Consider the following 23,067-nt stretch of genomic DNA (forward strand, 5'->3'; position numbering starts at 1 on the left):
ACTACAGCTTCCAAATCCTACACGCATGATGGCAATTGCTGGACAAGTTTTTTGCATTTTGTCTACAGCTGGACTTGCGCTTGAGCCCAGATGCACCCACAGCCCAGTCCATGGTCAGGCACAGGCATAGCCGAGTCCCCAAGCCTTTATCCCTTCGCTGGGTTTCAGAAGGATGGGGCACAGGTGAGGTCAAGTGTACTCCAGGTTCATCCCCATGCAAATACTTGAGTCTGGTTATCCATAAATACTGAGCCAGAACTGTGGCTAGGTTAATGTGTAGATACAAAATAAATGGGGTTGTGGGGCTGGGACTATGTAACCCTGGCTCCTGCTTCAATGAGCAGTATTAAGAAAACCTGGTTTTATAGCATGCATGATTGGCATTAATAGTCCTTTACATCCATACAGTCAAGTGAAGCTGAGGTAGCCTACAAATAGCCATTCTCCGACTGAGGCAGATGCACAAGGGAAAATGGGGAATATGGTTATGTAGTTAAAGAGCAAACTTTCTCAAAAAGTTTGTGCAGAGGGAGAGTGATTTTCACACTATTATCTCCTAGTTCCACAAGTTTGACATTCCAAACTACTTTTTAAAACGTCATTTTACATTTAATAAATGGTTGCCTTCCTTTTGGCTTTTCCTGTTGATCTGGAAACATTTAGCTAGCAGCCTATATCTCCATGCTGCAGCTGCAACAATATCCTTCAGAGAAGGATTCAGCTACATCTTGCACCAGCAGCGTGACTCTTGTGTCAGTGCAGCTGCCTGGGATTTTCCACCCAATCATATTCGAAATGGCTGATGATGCTGGATTTCTCTCTTTTCCCTGCAGAGAGATTTTTTATGGATAAATGGAACCGGCTTAGGTTCAACTCCAGATCACCTCAAATCCTTTTTTAATTGCATTAATTGGTTCCTTTTAATTATAATTTGAACTTTCTTCTTCCCCATTTTTTGCTCTTAAGGGAAAGTTTTTCATCCCCATAGTTGCAGAAAAGGGTTTGAAGGTATGAGTAACAGTGAATGACGACCCATAAAGCAAGTATTGAAGAAATAATGTGACTTTTAAAACAATCTTTTAGTATTTCTCACATTTAGGACTTCTAGATCTAGAGACTAGCAATAGGACCTCCAGGTAAAAGTGTTAAAGAATAAAAATACAGTGATACTTTCTGGTCCCTTGCTCTAATTCTGCCACATTTAATTTGACAGGTCTATATGCATAGCTAGCAATACCCAGACTTAATCTGCTAGACCAGCAGTTGCACCAGCTGGTACTAACTTGGATTCATGTTTTCAATTGTTCTAACCTGTACACCCACAGAATTGAAATAGTTATATCTCTTTATGAGAAATGGCAGGAGGGGGCGGGAGGGGGGAGAAAATCACTTTAATACTCATCTGTTATCAGGTTTCATCTAAGTTTCTCTCTACAATAATTTAGTTTCATATACTGAGTATACCAAGGCCAGTTTTGGGAAGCTGTATGCTGAATACATGCTCGACAATGGCGGTAATGAATTTAACTCATTAAAATACCCATAAGTTAAAACTTGCCTTTCTGGAGTAGGTCGCAAAGGATAGGATTCAGCTCATGTAAATTGATAGGTCTAAAATGTGGGTGTCTGGGTTAATCTTGTCAACTGGGGAGAGATGGGTACTTCCAGAAAGAGATTTCATTGTATTCCAGGACAGCTATTTCAGAAAGGTGGGACAGACCATGCCTCTATCTTCAACAACCAAAATCTAGCCAACAAGGGTCGGCAGCTTGTACACAGCTAATGTGATTCTTATCCACAAAACTGTTGCACTGCCAGTTGATTAGCACTGGAGCTTTAAAATCACACTTATCTGGCTTGACAGGGTAGAGGAAGATGAAAAGGAAATGGTGTTTTAGCTGACAAGACAAGGCTGAAGGTAGCTACAAACTGTAGCTCAGCCTAAGAGAAAACGTTTATTGCCAATCCAACCATTTTGTACCACCGCCCAAGTCTGAGTCAAGCGAAGTAACGGTGGCAGTGAAGAGGCGGCCGAGGGAAGTGTTTGGGTTGCAGTTGCTCCTGCAGCTCTGCAGCTCGGTGCCGGCCTGTGTCCGGGCTTTGGCCTAGAGGTTGGTGGTCAAAGCTCCCTAGTTCCTGTTGCATCTGACCGTCAAAGCAGAGGCCGGACAGGTCCCTGAAGACCTCTCAGGCTCCCCGAGTCGCAGTCCCGGCTGCCCGGGGAGCGCACGCTCCGCTGTCGCATTGGGTCAGCGGGGCATGCGTGCCCTGCAGCCGTACAAAAATGTACTTCCCGGGACAGAGCGCCGCACTGCATCCAGCCAGAGCCTGCTGGAGAGAAAGAAGCTGGGGAGAGGGGGGATAAGCAGCAAAGACTGACTTTGAAATCGGCAACTTTGTTTTTCCTGAAGCTGACCTGGCGTAAGTGACAACACCAGAGGAGCATTGCAGGCGCTTGGAATAGGGGCCGGGTGGGCCGTCCCTCCTGCTGCTCTGCTTCCTTTCCCTGGGACAGCAATTGTTTGCTCCTGCCTTCTTCTGGCAGGAGCAGGAGGATGTTTGTGGTGCCAGATGTTGCTGTTAGGGAAGGGACAGCACAGCTCATCTTGAAAGGGGGGGGCAGGGACTTTCTCAGGGAAGGAGGATCTCGCTGCGTGCGGGAGCGAGGTTTTAGGGTTTCACACTCGTGAAGGTGCATGCCTTTGTATGGGGGAGGAAGGTGGTGTCCAGCGAGGCTTCTGCAAGCATGATGAAGAAAATCAGCCTAGCAAAGAATTTAATGTAAATGCATTGAGTGTAGCTCAAAGAGCTGCAATTACTGACGCACTAGCCTTAATTTCTATCCTGTTTGCTGGAATTCTTTCTCCTTTATAAGTTTTGCTATTCCCCATTGCTTCCTCATTAGGGAATGCAAACTAACCGTGTCATAAAATCGCTGATTTAGAAAACACATTTCATTTTTCCCATTGTTATGAAAAACAATAGATGGAGCTGAAACCTACAGGAAGTATCCCTTATCATTCCCAGCCACAGGCTCGTTAAAGACTCAGCCTCTCACATTTGCAGCTATGTTTCTAGAATCAGAAATTATACACAGGTCACTGCATATTAATAAAAGCTGAGGCTGCCCCTCATCTATGTGTGTGGGAGTCAACAAGGAAGGTGAATAATATCCCCCATATCTGAGGTGAAGCAGGAGGAATCTGCAGGAGAGGAAATCCAGTACAAATTAGTTCACGCCATGGGAACCAGGGAAACACAAAATATTTTGGTCTTTTGATCTACTTGTGCTCAGAGACTTGAAAATCTACCTGCTGTCTAGCTGCCACTGGAAGTTCAAAATCAAAACCTTTCAATTTCCCACCAAAGCCTTAAAGTTAAGGTTAAAGATGCTTCAGCGTTAGATGGGGAAAAATAAATCAAACCCAGAGAAGAGTTTGCTTCACGTCCTAGCAAGGGCCTTTTCTTTTCACAAAGCCATAGTGCCAGACTACATAGAAACAAAGAATTCCTGGAAATTAATTTTTTCTTTTTTTTTTTTTTTTTAATAATTACTTTTCTCATTTGGCTCCTAGCTGCTTCTTAGGAGTTTGTTCAGTGCTGAATTGGTCAGGAAAATGCTGCTGCAGATGCTTTTTGACTGAATTTATACTCTCAGTCAGCCAAACAGACTCGTTTCTCTGCCACTGGATTCAGCTTCCCCAAAGGAGTCCAGGTCATGTAGGATAAGCAGCAGCTCATAGTGGTCCAGCAGGTTGGCCACCTCAACTGGGATAGCTATTGCTGCTTTCAGTGTCTGTGTTAGAGCTAAATATGCTGGGGCCTTCCTCCAAACGTCTTCAGATTCATTTGTTCACTCATGTATTTTACTGCAGCTATAGTAAATGCTCCCACAGTTTGCTGGTCAAGAAGCTGCAAGCCCCACTCAGTGCAGCTCCCTTGCCTTCAAGGGAGGCTTGGAATGGGAAGGGGCTTCAAGCTGGCATTTGGCTGCTGCCATCAGGCCTGTAGTATTTGCATGTGACAGCATACAGGATTTCAGTGCCCGTCAAATAATTGAGGACACCCATGCTGACTGCTTCAGGAGCTGGGCATCATGGCAGAAGTCACCAGGAGGCACTCTTACCTGTCTCCTCTCACACTGGCTGGAGACTCACTTCACACCTAACTTTGCAACAGCAGGAGCTGTGGCAGGTGCAAAATTAGATTTTCTGAGGTGGCAAGTGGGTCCTCTTGGGAGGAGGGACAAAAAAGGGAAACCCCACATAGCACACAGGGAGGAAAGCCAGGTGGGAAAAGCAGGACTTTCACTGTGTTCATGCAGGGAAATGCGTTTCAGCCTCCAAATTCCTCCCACCCCTCTCCTCTGGTTGTGGTCATGGCAGTCAGTGGGGTGGGGAGCAGCAAGCAGTGACCCTCCCACCTTCATGGAGGTGACGGCAATCAGTGAGGCTGAGCTGCTCGCTGAAAACGAGCAGCTGGGTGGGCAAAAAGCAGAGGTTGTCTTTAGGTTGATTGCCCGCCTCCAGCACAAAGCAAGGCAGGTGCTGCAAAGGTCTTCCGAGCAGCGGTGTTGGCAAGTGCTTCCCCACCAGCGCGTTACCTGACAAGGCCCTGGAATAGGCTGGTGACAGGGCTCCGTGTTTCCCACCGCCACTCCACTTTTCAAGCTGCAAAGCTGCAAATACTCTGGTCACAGGTGCGAGAGGCGGGAAAAGGCACCTTGCAGTGCTGCCTGGTGATGCAAATGAGGACTGATGAAGTGCATCCCTTCCTGTATTAGCAACCAGGTTTTCACCCCCACTTGGGACAATATGCCTTTTCCAAAAAAACAGCATAGGCTTGAATCCGACTAAATTTAAGAAATCTAAATACGTAGAGCACCTTCTAACCAGAAGCCTGTTAGCATGAACTGGACTAAATCCGGGTTGACAAGAGAAGATGGGACTCAGAGAAGAGAAAGGGATAATAATGGAGTGGGGGTAAGAACATACATTAATTGAAATGTTTATTTGGTGGAACAGCTATTCAGAGTACCTAAGATAACATCCTTTCCTGATGCATTATCTACAATGCCTAAATTGCTATTACAACTGGGAGACATACTAAACAATGCAGAAAATAACTTTAAAAAAAAAAGGTGAATGAAAATGCATAGTGTTTACTGAGATGAAAATAAAGAAATTAAAAGGTTTCTGACATGTAAGGGAACTTGCTGCTTAAATATAGATCATAAATAATTTTTAAAATAAGAAATAAATTGGGTTTATTCTTTTCCCATTTGGCCTTCTTCCATGAAAAAAAAAAGGCCTTCTTATCTAGAAGGGTAATTTCAGAAGAGATCACGCAATCCATCCTACCGCTGTGGCAGCATTAGGTAACAAACCAGGGGAGATACCCAAGAGCGGATGCTGTGTGCTGCCCCACCAGCCCTCTGCTTGCGCGCTCCCCTGTCAGCCCGGTCTCCTGGCTGGTCCCCTGCAGCTGCGGTGTGCCTTGGCCTCCCTCTGCAAAGTCCCTCAACCCAACCTGCAGCACTTTGCTGTATAGCACGACAGCCTACGTGGTCTGCCATCTCCAGGAAGCAGCCCCAGGGTCCTCTGCCTCGCCCTCTGTCACCCTGTGGCTGGTGCCATCTTCAGGAACAGGCGATGCTCTGGTTCAGGCCATGGGCAGCAGCCTCGGGCACTGCCTGGAAACTGCTCATTCAACATTGCAAACGTTTGAGATGTTCAGGACTGCTCCTCTGGTGTGCCTCTTCTTCAGCTCTTTACTTCCACTTAGGAAGGCACACCGCACTTTTCAGCGCAGGAGTAGCAGAGAGTGGCTCACTTTGATGTGTTTTGTTGCCCTGAATGATGTTTTCCTTAAGAAACACTGCTTACCTTAGAGGCACTGCTTTGGCTCACGGGTTTTTTTGTGCCCTCTCCCCCCTCACTGGCAATGGCATCGCAATTATTCAAAAACTCCTTACGGAAAACTTCCCCTCGTACACAATTTGGGGAAACCAAAAAGTGCACTAGTGCTTTCAAGTTTGTTTTGTGTAAGATTTTTATGATGTGCTATATGCTTGATACAGTGATAACAGTAGTCCTGTTAGCCTATATTGCCAAATTGAAGTTTGTTTGGGGTTATATAAGCTTTCGCTGGCATTAAACAGTCTCTGCTTTGATCCCGTTGTTTATTATTGTGCTGCAAAGAGTTTCAACAAAAGGCACAAATGAAGATCTGCAGATGCATTCCTGAGACGTGCAATGGAAATGAAGATATGCCAAGAACTTCCTGAGAGAAGAATTGCAGAACAGAAAATATATTTAATCTTTATTTGGGACCTGAAAAGACTGCTATTTTAGAGCTCAGATTGCAAACACCACAGAAGAGTGCACGCTGCTCTTTGCCAGAACATGATTGCAACTTCTCTGGGAGACAATTATTGGCACTTAACAGAGCTCAGTGTGAATACCAAGAAAGGAACTGATCTTCCTTGGCATCAGAATACTCCAGCATATGAATGTGTCTGAATTAGAAATGCAAAGTGTACGTTAGTGCAGGGGCCCCGCACCCTGTTGGACTACATTTCTTGGGCTTAAAAAAATTCTTCTAAAGCTTCTTTCCCGTTCATGTTGTTAAAGGAAATGACTGAAGACAATACAATAAACAGTCAGTCATGCAGCAAAGAAATATCTGGACTGAGAGCAAAATTCATTGTTGCCTGGGTGAAGGGTAGGTACAGATGAGCTGATAGAGCCTGCCGTTAAAAACTGAATGGCAAAAAGACCCCCAGATTAGCTTTAATCTGTCTACATAAATTTGGGTTCCTCTTCGCAATCAGTATTTGCATTGGTGATACATTCAGTGTTATCACATTGTATGTACGTTTTCTAAGGGTGTCAGTGCTTTTATCAGCCATCGACGTGCACGGCCCATCACGTTATGTAGCCCCTAATATATGAAGTATATGGCGTAGCATAGCACAGCGGAGCAGAAAATCAACCTGGCGCTTTGCGTCTCTCCTCCCTCCGGGCACCGGCCCTACAGCCTTACCTGCTGCCCGGAGTTTGGCCCTGGGTCCCCGTCCGCTGCCAAGGAGCACCAGCCACAAAAGCGGCTCCGTGGGCTGTGCCCCGGTGGGAGCCCGAGCCGTGCCGCCGCTGGAGCGCTGCAGGCGGGCGGCCGAGATGGCGGTTTTGCACGTGAGGCTGCTGCTCCTCTGGAAAGCTGCAGCTGATAGGACTCCTGCCAAGGGCAAGCGGCCCGGGCGGCTCTCCTCCCCAGCTGCCTGGGCACTCCTGTACAGGCTTTCCCGAGCCCTCCTGTCTCCTCCTGGGCTTCTTTCCCCTCCCCGCCGCCCTTGGCGCTCGCTGCAGGTCCAGAGGTGCTGCACCCCTTACGCTCCCTCTTAGCTGGCTCCCCGCACCCCCTGAGCATCCCAAAAGCCACGTGTGAACTGGGTTCTTCCCCAAGTCACCCCGAAGTACTTTCCCTGCCCTGAGAGGGAGCTTTCTGCATGCACAGCTTTGCCAGCAAAAGCAAGGAGGACATGAGGAGCAAAGCTGGAGCCCCCTGAGGATGGCAGTAAGCGTGGAATCATTCCAGGAGCCGCCGTGGTGTTACTCCCACCTCGGCAGGACTGGAATCACAATCTGACCCTCACCTTTTTTTTATCTGATGGTCTGCAGGGTTAATTACGAGATTGAAAGCACTGACTGATGTCTGTATCATAGGAGTAGAATCCTGGTTTCTGATTTGAGCGACAATACAGACCCCTTTGGAAATACACACCACCTAATTTCTCTCTCTCTCTCATACCCCATTTCCTTTCTGTAAGAAATAACACTATATCTTTTTATATCTTGCTGGAAGGATTTCTTAGCAAATGTGCAGCTGGAAAAATCAAAAGCTTTTCTGTGTGTAACTGCCATACAATTAATAATTAATGAGCAGTAAGATCATCTGCCTTTTTTTTTTTTCGCCTTTTTCTTAAAAAGAAGGGGAAAAAACAGATTTCTGTTGAGACATGGATGACACCTTTAAGCAACGGTGCATGATAAATTAAGAAACTGGGTGGAGTGCTTCCTTCCTGTAATCCGTTTGTAATCAGTGAGAAGTTAGAGACAAATACGACGTCTTACATAACGTCTGAAAAACAACCTTTTTACAGTAAAAAAAAAAAAAAAAGAAAGAGGCTCTCACAACTCCCAGGTGGGCGCCTAATCCTGAGACCTTTTAAAGGCCTGGATTATGGTCTCCCTGCTTTGGCAGGTGGAATTGCTGGTCCTGGCCAGCACTTTCACCTTTTGTTTCCCCTTCTCGTTCAGTAGGCAGGCTTGTTTCTTGTCCACCTACTGTTGGAGGTAGAAGTAAACGTGTCTTCAAGGGATTTTTGGTGGCAGTCAAGACTTGACAGCATCTGCTTACCCAAAAAGGAGTGAATATATTTTCCCAGCAGCTGTGTGATGCAAGAAGAAGACAGAGGGGCAAAAAAACCCTACAAAAACCTACAGGGACCCCACCATCCTCCATGTGACAGCCACAGCCTTTTTTTTCAGCACCTGCTGCTCTAGAGCTCACAGCCGCTCCGAAATATCTACTCAGCATATTCCAATTTGTCACATCCTACACCTGGACAACAAAACAAAACAAAAAAAAATCCACTTTCCAAATCGGTGCGAAACAAAACCGAAATATTTTAGTTGTTAAAGGCAAAAACAAACCCAAAGCATTAAAAAGCTATTATTTTAAACCACAGAAAAAACACTTCGCTTCCATGAGTGTATTGACCTTTGCAGGAGCTGGCCATTTTCCTGCCTGTTTTGTCCCAAGGGGTAGAAAGCGCGCTTCCAAGGAACTAGGAAGCTGGGCAGCCTGAAGAAAGGCTTTCCCACTTGCTCATCCTTCATTTGAGGCTGGACCAGGTGATCTTTAAAGGTCCCTTCCCACCCAAACCATTCTGTGATATATCCATCAGCTTGGTTAATCAGGGAGCAGGCAGACAGGAAGCATTGGTTTCCTGCCAGTCTGCCCACCAGTCACTCAAGTGTCTGGGTTGGCTGAGGTCTGGTAGGAAACAAGCCCTACTTGTGGCTAAGGTAACCAAACAACCTTGATGACCACCAGCAGAAGTTTTGCTGGAACCTATATGACCCTAGTAACACACTTTTTGACCTAAGCCTTGCCCCTACTGCCTTCAGTTGGTCAGTTCCCAGGTGTTTCAAGGCACGCTCCCAGAAATTGAGGCCCAAATATATGTCTACTTTGGGAAAACATCGGTTGAAGTGGTCTTACTAGCACCTCCTAGGAACTATGGGGCAGAAGACCAAGACAGAGTTCAGTTACTCTATTGCTTCAACCGTAAGAGTGTAGAGGGACTACCAGATCAGTACCTCCTGCAGAACTATAGAGATTTGTCTCTTGAGCTGACACACTCTTCTTCAGAGAAATGGGCATGTGGCCATATCAGCAGATAGCATCATGTCTGTCTAATCTTGGGGGCTCAGCTGAAGCAAGTCCCTGGAGAATGGCATCAACTGAGTCCATTTTCTTCCAACACAACTCACCTGAGCTTCTGATCACTCTGCTGGTCTCTGTTTTAGGAGAAAGGTCCCTCTGCAAAATGTAGTAACCTGATGGACTGAGGTCTGGATCCTGCCTCCTCCCAACCCTTCTCCCACGGAAATAACACTTAAGGTCCTCAGTCCTGAGCCCAGTCCTTAGGCTAAATTTAAATATATCTTTAACAAAGATAAATGACAAACAGAATTGAACTGTATATGACTGGTGGAAAAATACCTCCAGTAATTAAATACAAAGGAAGAAATTCTGATCCCTGCTTTATTTCTTTTTTTTTTTCCTATTTAACAGCCCCTTTACACTGTGTGAGAAAGTTAAAGGAGACCCACTTACGTTGGATAAACAGAAATACGAGCAAGGGGAAGTCACTTTAAAAGTTTGACTGAGTATCGGGATTATCAAACTGAAATCTGCCTAGCAGAGGTTAGTCAGACCAGCAATCAGTCAGAAAACACAGAGTTTTCTAAACTATTTCAAAAGCAGTTATTAGTTTTCTCGAAGCTGAGTCAATTCAAGCTAAGGCTCCATCCACTTTGTGCTCTGCAGGTGGTTTTACTCAGAGTGAGCTTATGTGCTGCAGCATTTCACTGCAGTCTGCAACGGAGGCAGTGATCAAAACTGCAGTGGCGGGGTAGTCAAAACTCTAAAACCCCTGGCAAACTGAGGATCAGGGATAAAAATTCCAAGCATTTTCAATGAACCAAGAAACATGTATTTTATTTTGAGCTCATGAAAATTTTATTTTCTGCCCAAATGCATATTTTTATTTGGGAATTTATTTCTAAAAAAGTCAGTGCTAGATTCACAGGGGCACTGTGAGGTGGCAGCCACAGACCTGATGCAGAGCTCTGGTGCTTCATAAAGTGGGCTTTACTTTCAGCTGCAGGAAACTGAGGCACCTCTTGGTTCTGGATCCAAGCATCGCTTCCCTCTCAGGAACAGTCACCTGACTGCAGAGTGGTTCTGCACAGAAAGTAGTTCAATATTTTATCCAACACAGAACAGGAAAGACACATTCTGCATCTGGACTTACGCTTTGATGCATGCCACAGTGCATCTGATGAGCCTGGTTATTCCTAATTTGCAGGCTGTGCCCCCTGCCTATTCCTACCTAAGGGCTATTTCCCCTTTTCCCTGCTCCCCTGCTTCTCCCTCCCTCTTGCACATTGTAAACTATTCACTCCCCTCTGCCATCTATCATCACTCTCCCTCTCTTGTTTCCCAGAATTTTTCTCTCCTTTTGCTTGCAATAAGCTCTCACTCACCTGTTCCCACTCTCCCTACACACAGAACAGGAACACTTGGTCAGACCACAAGAAAAACACATGCCAGGAGTCTCATTTGGAGAATTCCTCCAGTTTTGCCTAAAAACCAGGGGGCATGTGTGTGTTTGGAGGGGGAGGAGATGTTGAGAATCTCAAAGTCTTGAGACAGTTTGGGCCTGGGGTGTAACCAGGAAACTCACCTCAATGTACAAAGTAAGAAGTTTCCCTGGATGTGATAGAACAGGTCTAGTTGGAGAGATCCTGACCCCAAGCTACGCTGCAGTCCAGTCCATGTTTCCCCAGGAAACAGAAGGCCCATCTCAAGCAAAGCAAAGACCCATATCATATACTGCTGCCGTTACCATTGACTTAGGCAGCACTCATTTCCTCTGACAGAAATGTCCTATGCTGAAATGAAAATATGTCAGTTTGAAAACACTGAAAAGAATCTTTTTGTCTTTGAGTGTTTTCCCTTCATTTTCTCTTGGGCAGAATCACCTGAACCTGATGTTTTGGGGATGAATAACTATCAGTTGAAATGTTTTGACCCTATGAAGGCTCTGCTGCTGGACAAGGAAGCAGGTCACACCTCCTTGTGCAAGGAAAAAGTGTTAGGCAGGTTTTCTTTCTCACCATACTACCCCTTCATGCGCTTAGGACATCTGGATACTGAATCTAACTTTAAAAGTAATTGACCGCGATTGTCTGCTTATTCCCTGGAGAGTTAAGAGGAGTGTCTTTCTGGAGGGCTCCACAGGTGGTGTCATGTTAGCACTGAAACAGTCAATCAGTCATAGCTGAGGTCTGGAGTTTCATCAGATGTGTAATGGTATCATAGCACAGCCAGCTCAACAGCATGGGCAAAAATGAGGTTTGCCACCTAGACGATGAACACCAAAGTAATGTATTCTGTCTGTCCTTGTCACTGTTGGCATCACAACCCAGTTCTGAGCTCTGGAGGTGGGTCGGTGTTAGGGAGCTTGGAGATATCATGTTGACTGTGAGACGGTGGTCTCCTCTTTCTTTTCACTGGTTGCCTGCCTTCCTTCCATCCCTCTGCAAATCTCACCTTGCTGTGGGACACTGTGCCATGGTGATCTCACTTGCCTAGAATGGACCAAGATCCTGAGCCCTTGAGACCTGCCCAAAACGCCCTGGTGCTGGATGACAGCGAAGCAAAATTCTCCCAGAACACTCTTCTCCTTTCCTTCTCATGTGCTATGATACAGGATGGACAGCACCAGACCTCCTTTCCTCCCCTCTGTTCTGCTTGCCCTCCTTCCACAGTTCTGGGACTCGTTCTGTCAACCTCCCTCACTCCTACCACCTTCCCTCACTTCTCCAGCCCTCCCGGCTCCTCCTTCTTTCCACACAAATTTACCTTTCCATCTTTTCACTCCCAAAGCACAGGACTTCTTTCTTGAGGTTTCCCACCCTCCACCACCTGGTTCACACTCCCATATCGCTGTGCCTACAGACCCCTCCACCACCACTGCCTGTGCAAGGTCTCTTTGCCCCCCAGTGCACCTCAAGCTAAGATGAACAACCCTTTAGGAAGGGTGCAATGACAGCTTGCCTCTCTTGCTTGTTTTCATGTCACAGCTAACATCGTGCCATGCCCTCCAGTGGTTGGGCCTTCCTCTGTTCAGTGACTGCCAGGCCGGATCCATCAGAGGGACCCAAAGCAGATCCTGTATGTAGCCTGCAATTGTGCATTACCCCAAACCCTCCTCAGCTGCAGAAGAGAAGGTAGTGTTTGATTCTCTGGGAATAACATTGCCATTAATAAAGAAATACATTTAGCCTTAGTGCAGCTCCCCAAGGCCATTTACTTTTTCTCTGTTTTCGTGCAAGGAAGCGGTTGGTATGTCTTGAGGCTGGGGAGCCCTCAGAGCCTTGTGCAAATCAGACCTCCCTTTGCATCTGCTTATTCCGGGCACCAGGAGCCACGGCCACATTCAGGTTGCCCTCAATGTTGGTGCAGATTCACCCTAAAGGAAGATCAGTGCACTGGAGATATACTGAGGAGCTTTCTAACATCACTTAAAAAAAAAAAAAAAAGTCTAAAATATTACCAGTCTAAAATGCCTTACAGAAAAGTCCCGTCTCTGTCTCCCAGGAGAACATAGTCAAAGTGCAGATTCTTACCAACAGAAGCAGGAACCCAAATACTCACAGACTGCTTGAGAGGGCTCCAGGGAAGATTTGCAGGATGAACTCCTGACCCTACTGAGCTCAGTAAGAAGCTGACTGTGGACTTAGAGAGGGCTAGAACTTCAACCAAAGGAAATTGATCTGTAAAAATACACAGTATTGCTCATAATCATTCTGAAAGACATGATCAGTCTTCAGGGTGATGCTTTCTTAACACCTAATTGCTTTCTGAGGAAATTTTAACATGGCCAAACGAGTCCCATCAAATTGATTACCTTGTCATAAATAATAATTAACAATTAGCAATTCATACTTAATAATAAAATGTTAATTCATGCATAACTTTCTTTTCATTATACTATGTTATGGTATACCATAGTACATTGTACAGAAGCATTAATTATGGCTTATACTCATTGCATAATATAATACTCCAGGACTGTCAAATTTAATATTTTTTTTACCAAAAGTAAATGCTGGTTGTTTTTGTTCTGAAAGTTCCTGTCGTGGGAACAATTGGGCGCCAATTAATCTGTCGTGGTTTAGGCCAAATCCACCACTGGGGACCCGAGGGACCCCAGACGGGACCGACAGATGCTCCCCTCTACCCCTCTTCAAAGAGAGAGGCAGAGGAGGAAAAAGAGACTTATGAGTTTAGGAGGAACTAAACTATTTTAATGAAATATTAATAATAAAATAAAAACAAATAATGAAAAAATATATAAAAAACCGTATCAAGCTCCCGAGATGACAATCACATCACCGGCTGGCACTGGGGCAGTCCCAGGCTGGACTCTGTGACAGACGGGAATTGGATTCCGGATCTGGATTCAGGATCAGGATCACAGGCAGATGAATAGAGTCCTCCTCAGACGTCGGCCATTGAAGGGAGAGTGACCCTTTGATGATCCCTCAGCTTTTATACTGAGCATGAGGCAGATGGGATGGAATACCCTGTGGGTCAGTTTTGGGTCACCTGTCCTGTCTGCTCCTCCCTGCAGGTGGGACCCCACTATGCCTTTCCGCTTCCGACCCTCCAACGGGGCAAATAACAAAGTTGGTTGGCCTTCGGGGTTATGGCAATACGTATAAGCAGGAGCCTCTCTGCATCCCATGCCTGGGCATCAGCTATAAACATTGGTCTTATCACTCTGAGAGAGTGAACATTGTCTGCACAATATGCAGTTAATTTCAGTAGTTAGAAGAGGCCCAGCTAAGAAGCGAAGTTACTGAACAAAATTGGTTCTGTTGTACCTCAAACCAGGACAGTTCCTTTCCCCAGTTTTAGAGGGGTAATGAATACAAGTTTTAACATTTTAAATATTTATAGCCTTAAGGATCAAAAAGTGGAAAAAAGCTCTATTTCTCACCTGCTATATTTGAACTGAAAGATTGTTGTTAAAAAAATAACACCCTAGGAAGCATACCAAATCATCTCATTAGCTTTTAGGAGGTCTGATTCAATAGCTTTTGCATGCTTTGAGGTTGTGAGACTGAAACTCCTTCCTGTTTACCTGTAGGCTCATGGTGAGAAGTCTGACGGCAGCTGACAAAGACTGACAGTTAATTCAGTTTTTATATGTGAAAGTGAGAGGAGTCAAGGCAAGAACTTGAGTCTCTGTCCTGCAACCATGTTTAATATAAAACTCCCCAATGCTTCCGCATATGAAACAATATAATAAGTAGCTCTAGCTTGTGGAATCACCCGAATGTTTTGGCCACCATTCAAAAAAAAAAGCAACTAAGCACCTGCTTATATTAAGGATCCTGAGTATCCCCACTATTTTTGTGGCAGACTGTGAAAGGATGAACATCGAGTGCAGACCACAGTCCTCACTGTCTCAGGAGCATCCCTCAGGAGTCATTATTACTGGAAATAATCCCTGGGAAGTCAATGGAAGAACGTAACTTCAAGACAATAAGGATTTTATTTGCTGTTTTTAAAAAATCTTAATTGCATAGAAAATTATGCGAGTATCCATACACAGCAAAAGGAGCTCTTACTTGGCTGTTAAAACCCCCAGATAAAGAACCTTGTAAAGGTCTGTTTCTCTCCATTGCCTATATTCGAGTGCCTTAAATGACTAGCTGTGGTGTAGACATCCACAGTGCAAACACCCAGAGCTAGGTGAGACAACCCCACCCCTGCCTCAGATAACCCAAACATGAGGTCTCTCCACAGACTCAGAAGCTCTGCAGGCTGCAGGCTGAGATACCAGATCTGCTGTCATCTCAGGGAGGGAGAAAGCACCCCGTGATGAAGTCTGCCTGCCCAGAGGAACCGGAACCCTGTCCAAAACGGGCCCAGCAGTGTTCTCCGCACAAGGCAGAGTGGCTCTAAGCAGGGCTGGGGAAGGAGGTCCTAGCCACCCTCGGTGCAGTAATCTGGAGTACTGGCCCAGGCAGTGGAAGACGCTTCAGTCTGGACAGGTTCAGGCTCCCTACTCCCACTTTCCAGGACAATCCCCGAAGTACACAGCTGGGATGTGTATCTTTTCCTGTCCTTTTGGTGAAGCTGGACCACTCTGCTGAGAGGAAACCAAAGCCTGACTGACCAGGTCTTGTAAGTAGTAATAACCTAAGAAGAAAACTATTTCTGAAACCTACCATCCACTGAGAGCTGGACAACGCTGAGCTCTGGTCCTTGTTACTAAAGGCATTTATGTAGTTCATACAATGCATCTCCCATGGAAAAGTCTGTGGAGCACAGGCTCGCTGACATGTCAAGTCCTGCTTTGTCAGCTCAGCTTTGCTGAGAAGAATGGATTAGATTCCTCTCTTTTAGCTTCTACGGACTTTTGACATGTTTCAGGCCTAAACCACAGATTTAGCTCTTCTTAAAGAGAAGATTAAACCCAAACCATCATAGCTGAGTGTTTGAGTTATGAAACTGTTTTATAAAAGTGCATGTTGGTGACATTTCTATTCTCTCTTCCTCTACCAACAGCCCAAATGCAGGGAGTGACACTTCCCTCCCCCATAAGGTTTTTAAAATAAAGCACACATGCCTAGGTGAAGAGACTTCAAAGCTGTGGAAAGGACATGCATGCATGTATGTCCAGGGCTTGTTTCCTAAATCATAAAAAAAAGGAGACATGCGTCTGTCTTCAGGGTTGCAGTCTGGATTGTTGGAAGTGTTTTCTTTCTCAGCCTGCTGTTTTGGTTGGGGGCAATCCACTTTGGGGTGCCAATCCGCTCTGCACCTGCACGCAGAGAGCCTGGGTGCCACCTGGGGTTCAGCGTGGAGATGCCTGCACCTCAAAGGCCGCCTGTCCTCTTGCCTCTGCTCTTGTGTGGAACTTGCATCTACTAGCTTTCAGGCTAATGGTTTTATATCGTGTTCGGGCAGATAAAAGTATCATACACCGTATGTACATCAAATGCCTGTCCAGACTGCAGCGGATGATGCTCCTTTAAATAACTTTTTTTTTCCTTCCTCTGTTGGGCACTGCAACACTGAAGTCATGTTGAGAATATCGCTCTAAGCCTCTTCTCAAAATGAGGGTTAGGACCTCAAGCCATTACTTAGTCATTTCTACACTTCATCGCAGAAGCTTTACTCAACAGTAAAATGTTCTTGGTCAGTTATGTAGCAGACACTGCAGATTCTCTCTTCCATGGGTGTGATTAGAGTCATCTCCTCTGGCCACCTGCATATTCTCAGTGTGAAACAGAAATCATGTGTCGGGCATGGCAGTAGGTACCAAACTGCAGTGGAAGAGTAAGATGGATTTTTTTACTGTACTTGAAAAAGCGAAGACAATTAGAAGTGAGGAAGGAGTTAAAGTTGCAAAATACACGGTCATTTCCTGAGCCCTGTGGTTGGATGAGTACAAACTTTCAACTATTTCTAATTCTTCTCTGTCATTTAAGAGGCTTTGAAGGTGCACTGTACATCCCAGATCAGGTAAGGAGTACAGCTTTTCACTTCTTGATTGTTTATTCAAAATTGGTTTTCAGTGGAGTCAGTCAGTCAAGACCGATTTGTTCTCCCTCCTATTTACATCTGAAGGGAGAACAAATTTCACTGCAATCAAAGAAGTACATATGTGTTTCTGCGAGATGGCTGTAAGCTGTAGAAATAAAGAATGAACTGTATGGGTTAATAATAGAGTAATGATAATGAAGAACTTATGTTACACAGTCATAATTATTACAGCAAATGCTGCAGCAAAAGAGAAAGAAAACACCGCCAGTTTTAAGGAGTTCACTCTGCACAAAGCACTATCAAAATAAGGGGTTATCAGGTGTATAGTTTGCTTTAGTAAGGAGAGTAGTAAAAATCATAGCATGTCTTCAATGGCATTTTTAAAAGGAGGAAGAATGAGTTTCTACATATTGGGGGAGGAAAAAAGCAGATAATTTCGGACCAGATTTATTTGTAAATCTGGACCTGAAATCTATCTTTAGCTATTGCAGAGTCACGTATTGTAGTCATCCTGAGACTGTTCCTGAGGTCTGCAGCAGTGAAACATACACACAGAAGTGACTGTGGAACCATATCGTAAAATGATATTATTTCATCGGGGGCTTTTGATGCATAAAAACTGAACTCAGACAGACGGGCACCAGAAGGAAGTCTCGTAACACAGTGCGCTCTTGCATACTGCATTTGTTGTCTCTTAATAGACAGGGAGAGAGACTGTTTGCGTGAAGTTTTTTTTTTAATAGTTCAGAAACAAGCATAAAATAGCCATCTGTAGGGCAGTTATTCTAATAATGCGCTGTCACCAGGTCACCCTACAGAAAGTGAAATTGTATGTGCTGTGAGGATCCCTGGGTGAAGTCATACAGTGGAGATTCAGGGTTTTGGTATTTGATTTAAGTCTTTGCTTGTAATCAGTTTTAATGTTTGGACATTGGCTCCTTGAGTGTACTCGGTGTTTGGTATAAACGCTTTCTGGATTTTATACGTAGGGGCTGGGAGAATCTAGCTGGGGTTTTCAAAAGCATTTGATTGATTCAGACAGGTAGGTGCCATCAATGTTTGGACTTCATTCCTAAATCACCTCCACCTTACTTGTGAGATGGCTGCTATGGCAGACCTCAGACCGCTGTAATGAATTTCACCCTTAAAAGACTCTGTGAGCCACAGAAGTTTTGTCACTGTCACCTACAGATGGGGAACGCGGATGAATCCCAGTTGACGCCAGACTTATCACCTGGTTTTCGCAGCTCCCCAGTGCTGGTGATCTGATCAAGAATCCCAGGTCTTCCCTTGCGAACAGCTGTACGTCAGTTTAGACACAGCCAGAGCGCATGTCACCGTTCTGCTGGGGAAGAGGCTATGGCATGGGTAGAAGCATTTGCATCAGCCTTAGTCTTCTCAATTGGAGTATCAGTGCTCAGCAATTTGCTGTTTCTTACAGCTCTGCATGGCCTTAGCTGCCAAATACTTGCAGCCTGCGCTACAGCTTGCTAGATGAAAGCTGGCTGAGGTGTGCCTACCCATCCTGCAGTCACCTTTCCAAGTTACTGCACAGGCACAGCTCAAGGGAAAGTACTCAGCAGCTTTGTGTGGGAAGAGCAAACTGCACCCAGGCCTCCCCTGTCACCAACAAGCAGCTCACCCACCACTTCTGCCTTCAGTTTTTAGCGTCCCTGCAGGTACATTTATTGAAAATGTGTATGTATTCATCTTCTGTCTTTCAGGGTGGGTTTGCATTCAACTCAGACGTATCTGCCTGTGCAGACAATTTTGCTCTCACTGATGACTGTAAGTGCAGAAAAGGCCAGTTGAGGGGATTAAAAATGTTTGCCCTCAGTGCCCTTTTTCAGCATGAGTGCCTTTGTTTGGTGTGAGAAAAGGGTGTAGTTCTCAGCTCTCTGTGGGAGGAAGGCGTACGTTATATGTAGCGGTGTAATAGGATGGAAAAGAAACAAACCCTAGAAAAGCCATTCCTTGTATGGTAAATGTGGTCTCCCCCAGTTACTGCTGTGTTCTGGTCAAGTGGCTAGAGGGGAGAAACCCAGCAGCCCACAACCCGGCCTCAAGAAGTTATCCTGTGGTGGGCTCCCTCGGTCTTGCTCAAAAATGAAGAGACACCAAGACTATTCCTCAATGTGTTTAAAAGATGTGGTGGTGTTTTGCACATGTATTGCTGCCTAACAACCTGACTTCATATTTGCATAGTTTCCAGATAAAAAGTTGTTTTGAAGCAGAAGACCAGGGGGCTTCATCACTGACAACTAATGTTTACAAAGCCTTCAACTGGACAGAAGGACATTTTTTCTGTCAGGCGTATTTATTGACACTGTTCTTATGCTTTTCGCAGCGTGCAAAATGAGCTTGAAAATGGAGCTCTCTGAAAAATGACTTTACGGAAATGGGAGCATTTGGTCCTTGACAACTGCCTCAAAAATTCCTGGATGAAATGAGCTCATATTATAAGTAAATGTCTTTGGGACTGTTGTTGGGCTTGTTTTCTCTTCCTGCCGGCTCTCGAATGGGAAGGTCAAGTTGGTGTTCCTCCTGTGCTTACTATTTATATGCAGGAAACCTGAGAGGGACTCTTAGCCTGAGAGTTAGGGTTGTTATTTTAAAATAGATTTTAAATGAATGATATAATCCAATTTTTGTCTAAATTTAGGTTCTAATCAATGAGAAATATCCCACAGGGTTAATTTTCTACAACCTTTGAAGCTGGTAACATCAGTTTGATCTGGTCTCTTTTCGTACCTTTTTGATTAGAAGCCTTCTGTCCTTACTGAAATTTTCCACTGGTAGTCTTATTTTTCAGCATTGAGTGTTTAACTGAAGCTAAATACTCAGCCAGAGGAAGAGAGAGAGAGAGAGCTGTACAAGCTCCATGCAACAGCTCAATTTTTTTAAATGCTGGATTTTAGCTCTCATTGATATCGTAACAGAGAGATTCTGCCTTTTCGCGCACAGATTGATGAAGGCCCAAGAGTTGTTCAGGCTGGGGCAAGGCATCTATAATCTTGTTCATCAGGAACTGCACATTTTTGTCACGTTTTCACACTACTGTATGAGGAATTCAGGCTCAGTAGCTGAGGAATTGAAAATAATTTTATCATCACATCCTCTCTCTCCTATCTACCGATTAAGTCTTGAAATAACAACAGAAACTACACACCAGTACAGTCATGATGAAGCAGCTAGGGTTACTTACTACCAGATACACTGCACCTGGTTCAGATCTGCAAAAATAAGAAGGAAAAATATCAAGTCACCAAAAATTATGTGCTCTTTTATCTTCTCTTCATCTTCAGATGTGGATATTATGCATTTTTAGTAATGCTACACAGGTACGTAATGCTACAGCTAGTGAACTGCCTTTTAAAGCTATGAAAGGCAGTGTTATCAGTACTTGTCACTGTTTGGTGTTATCTTTAGATGTGCTGCTTCTATTTTTTTTTCTTTTTTTATAACAACTGATTCTTAAAAGATTTCTCTGGTCCTTTCTGCAGCTCTTACTCGTAGAGGAAATCTGATCTGCTACAGCACGGAAACATCAGTGGTGACCACGGCGAGACAAATTCCTTAGGGAGCTGCCTGTAAGTCTGATCAACATTTAGGATGAAAAGTTTTGCATTTTCTTTGGCAGGATGTTACATGCAGAGTTTAGCTGTATGAGGCAATTGTTGAGGCAATAAGGGAATATTCAGGAACACAAGCCTCTGCTTTGAGTAAGTGAGTAACCACAAAGAAAGGAATCATCTTGTAAAGACTTTTTCTTTCTTTCTTTCTTTTCCCCACAACTTTTCAAAAATCTGATCAGTCTGTGAGAATCTCTAAATCATGCCCAATTGAAATCTGTTCTCCCAGGATCCTGGGTACACTGAGTAGACCCAAATTCTGGGCTACAGTGGTTCGGCAACTAAAGGCTGGGAGAATAAACTTTTCATATTTTTATTACTTCATCTTGTGACAGTCAGGCAGTGCAGGGATCAAAGGGAAATCCTCCTGGAGCACAGGGGGGTGATGGGAGGTAGTGTAGGAAACCATGGATAAGCAGGAACAGAAATGGTGAGGGAAAGAAAAAAAAAAAAAAAGAGGAAAAATGGTAGTATGAAATGGAGGCAGATGACAGAGGGCGGTGTCTGGACAGCACTTAAGGGGAGTTACATGCCACAGATGACATAAGTGGGTTGTAGAGGACAGCAAGGTCTTATCCTTTTAGCTCTTTTCCTCAAAGACTCTGGAGAAAACAACCTCAAATATCCAGGTCTCCATAACCTAAAAATAATCTTCAGGGCAAAGTAGGTTTGCCTGCACCCTCTAGTGGTCTAGACAAAAAATACGTTTTTACTCAACTAATTTTGCTCTGCACCCATTTGCTGGGACTTGTCGTACTCTGGTCTTTAGCTTACCTGACACGTCTGTAACAACAACTGTTCTTAGCCTCTAAAATAAGATGGCTGCATCCAAACTTCTTTTTGGGAATGGTCTTTGGTCTATGATAAGTCCTAACCTGCACAAGATGGTTGTGTGGGGCCCAGAGTTGCTTGAGGGAGGGAATCAAAACTGTGCCAGAATTGTAACAGCCCAAGGAAGTGAATTTCATGGCCTGAGCCTAGGTTCTGGCAGCATTTAATTTACTAATATTGACATACCCTTTGTGTGGTAACAGCTCCCTTGTGCATGCGGACTATGGTATAGGCCTCAGTCATCTAAGACTGAATATTACAGAAGAATACTTCAGCACAAAAAATCGATCAACAGGCCATTCAGAGGGAGCCCATTCAGATCAGAGGCCTGTCTCCCTGATCAGCCCTCATCTACTTGCTGCTGGAGAACACGTGCTGACTGAGAGGTAGGACTGCAGGAAAAGGCAAAGTGGCCTTGTGATTTTGGTGACTGAGTGATGTCCTGGGAAATGAGATTCTGCCACTGATTCCACCTGAAAGTCTTGTGTGACGCTGAGAAAAGGGCATCTCCTTAAGAATTAGATACATGAGAAATGCCTGAAATGGAGGTGGGGTGGAATTTCAAAACCTCATCTCCAAGTGGGGACAATTCTCATACAGTCTCTGACTACTAGGGAATTATACCCTTATATATGTATTATACAGTTGCATCTCATAACTTAGGATAGCAGTACTTAAGATAGAAGTACTTAAGACAGCCGTACTTACAATACTTAAGGACAAGTATAGAGCAGATATCCAGTTGCAATTACAGAGCAATTGGATTTTGACAGGACTGGGAGACCTGGTCTAGCACCAGTAAAGAGTATGCTTAAAGCACATCAATAAGACTTGGTTTCTTTTTTAGAAATACAAGTGCCCTCTTTTCAAACACAGTCAAGGAGGAGGAAATGGCGTAATTCCTCCTTTAGAGCACTCTCCTATGAGAAAGTGCATGCATGTTCAACATTCTCTTTAGAAAGTATTTAAAGCCTTATCCACCTCCCTCCTTGCTAGCTAGCAAGTATGGTAGCTACCACAGTCTGAGCTGATTCGCACCCAGCCAGTTGAAGCTGGAAGAGTGAGCAGTGGTCACTGGACAAAAAACAGAGCAGATGCCTGAAACAGCATTCAGCTAGAGGACAAAATACCTGATCTATACTCTCATCTTCAAGGACACTCTTTCACATTAAGTAGTCACTGGATAACCCCAAAGGCCAAACGAAAGAGTACAGACCAGGCCATGCCCTCTCCCTTCCAGATGACTGCCCCTGTCACTAGGCTAGAGAATCTCTTGGCCTCCTGCACGGTGTTTTCATCTTTCACTGAGCCGTCATATCTATAATTTTTTTATTGCACATCTTTGATGTGAAATATGGGCAGTACCCAGCAGCTCTGTGGTTAAAACAATCTCCTGCTCAGATAATAAGTTCCATGGTCAGACTTGGGAGGCAACTTGAGGCATCTATTTCCTGACCTTAACCGCTACTCTATCATTTAGACAGGGAAGGGAAGTGTTTTTCTTCTATCAACCATCTTAAAAGATTGTAGCAAATCATATTCAGTCCCCAGAAAGAAAAGGCAACAGGGAATCTTCATAAAAGGAAACTTCACAAAGAGGTTCAAGGCTCAGGTCTCTCAGTAGTTTTCCTGTGTGAGAGAGGATGTTCTGTGAGACTCACTAATATTTTTTTCCAAGTTTTCATGT

General features: G+C 44.7%; 1 protein-coding gene across 1 annotated transcript in view; it reads left to right on the forward strand.

Annotated features, from left to right (window-relative positions):
• Positions 1-16,871: 16,871 nt before the first annotated feature.
• The window catches only part of P2RY8 (P2Y receptor family member 8), a 33,577-nt gene continuing 27,381 nt past the window's right edge, over positions 16,872-23,067 (forward strand). The window contains exons 1-2 of the mRNA XM_082486313.1: positions 16,872-16,896; positions 20,421-20,507. The gene's annotated coding sequence lies outside the window, so the exon portion shown is untranslated. The remainder of the gene's footprint in view (positions 16,897-20,420; positions 20,508-23,067) is intronic.

Source organism: Vanellus vanellus (assembly GCF_965231255.1).
Source record: "Vanellus vanellus genome assembly, chromosome: 1".
Taxonomy (NCBI): domain Eukaryota; kingdom Metazoa; phylum Chordata; class Aves; order Charadriiformes; family Charadriidae; genus Vanellus; species Vanellus vanellus.